Source organism: Phalaenopsis equestris, unplaced genomic scaffold (assembly GCF_001263595.1).
Source record: "Phalaenopsis equestris unplaced genomic scaffold, ASM126359v1 Scaffold000534, whole genome shotgun sequence".
Taxonomy (NCBI): domain Eukaryota; kingdom Viridiplantae; phylum Streptophyta; class Magnoliopsida; order Asparagales; family Orchidaceae; genus Phalaenopsis; species Phalaenopsis equestris.
In genome coordinates this window covers 318238-320169 of record NW_018164974.1, presented here as the reverse complement: position 1 = coordinate 320169, position 1932 = coordinate 318238, and positions in this window count along the sequence as shown.

Here is a 1932-nt window from a genome sequence, read left to right as displayed (position 1 = left end):
GTATACAGTCCCCCCCCCCCCCCCCCCCCCCCTACTCGATTAGTCCTCATACTATAGAGAAATGGGGCTAACTTGGAAAAGCATTGAATCACAGGGGCTGCTTGGCAAAATATCTCAACCACAATGAGTAGGATGCACCTAGACAAGCACCCTGTCCACTATTAGCCCGAGCCAGAGTTTCTGGGACTCTTATCCCTGGAGTTACCGCTACCCTGCTGACACCCGAGCACTCGAGATGTACTTGAAAGAACTTGCCTCTAATACTACCTCAGAGTACAAGGTGTCCTCAGTAGGTCCTGTGATGTGGAATGGGAGATCACAATAAAATAAAAAGATCGGGAGACTACTATGAATAGCATAGGTTGTAAGCATTATATGACTTGGACATTGTTTTATTTATCGTTTTCTATTCATGATATTGTTATCATTGTATCATTGGATGCTTTGATGATGGAGAAGAATACAAGGCACACTTTTTTCCTACAACTGATATTCTACTGTTAAGAACTTCTCGTGCATGTCCAAAATGGTTGAAGCAAACACCCATGATCTGGTGTAAAATCTAAAATTAGTTAAAGGAGAAGAATCCCACAAAATGACATATATAAAAAAAACCAACCTTCGACAATATCACAAAACAAAACAACTATGGGCAATGTGTAATTTCATTTAGCTACCCTATACCCAGTAAATAACTTACAACTAAACTCAACTTAACTTAGGCCTAAGATGGATCAAGATAAACCTAGGTTAGATCTAGGTCTAACCTCACTTGGATCTAGCTCAACTTGACTCAAGCCAAGAACCCATCCTCGGCCTAGCCCAAGTAAGACATAATCGAACCTAACTTAGGATTGACATAGGTCCAACCCAATTCGAACCTACCTCAATTCAAACTGCAGTCATAAATTGAACTAAACCTAATCTCAATCCAAATCATAGGCCCAACTTAGTCCAGACCTGGCTTGACCAAGACACTAAACTCAACATAACTTAGACCTGACCTATCTCAGACCTAGTTCAATTTAATCTCAACCCTAGCTAGGTGATCCCCGAAAATATAGTTGTGTAAAATTTATAAAGTTGACTCCACTTTACAACGATTCAAAATGTTAAAAACTTGATGTGATATTTTATGAATAATAATGTTAAGCACTTAATGTTGGGATTCTACGTAAGTATATGTATCGTTATCAGGTGATACAAGAATTTCTATTTAAGTCCGAAATATCGATCCCACGAGGAAGGTTTAAATTTAAAATGATAAATTAAATAAAAAATTCACAGAAATAAAACGAAATTACTGTTGCTAATTTCGAATGTTTGAGATACTATTAGAACTAAATTATTAAATGCAAAGTTTAAATAGTACTTACTAAACTATGTTTATGTGATAAAGTTTTCTAATATGAAAAAACATCTTTCCCACTACAATGAGTTTTTGGTGAAATGAGATGAAACAAATGATTTAAATATGTATTGTGCTAAATAGGAGCAATTTTAATTCTCTACTCTGATTCAGTGTTATATAAAATCATTGGTTAATCTCACGTTTAGTCCCTAAATCCGTGGATAGGCTAGGAGGATACTGACTCACACTTCAAAGCTCTCACTTCCCTTCACCCGAAGGCTAACTCTCGCTTTAGTTTTGAAACACTAAGACCGAATTGGGGATTTTATTCTCTCACCCTAAAGATTCTCCAATTCTATACCCAACAAAGAATATTTCCCTGTTTATTTGCACTTAATTTCATGAACAAATTTCACCTCCATGAAATCAAATGTGATCCTCACTCTGTTGTATAACTCATACTCTATTTCCCGGATCATATGTTTCACAAAATATTTTAACAATTCAATTAGCCAAATCGAAAAGTAAATTAAGAACAGAGTTTAAAAACCATCACAATTTATTTTATATTTTTATTTTAT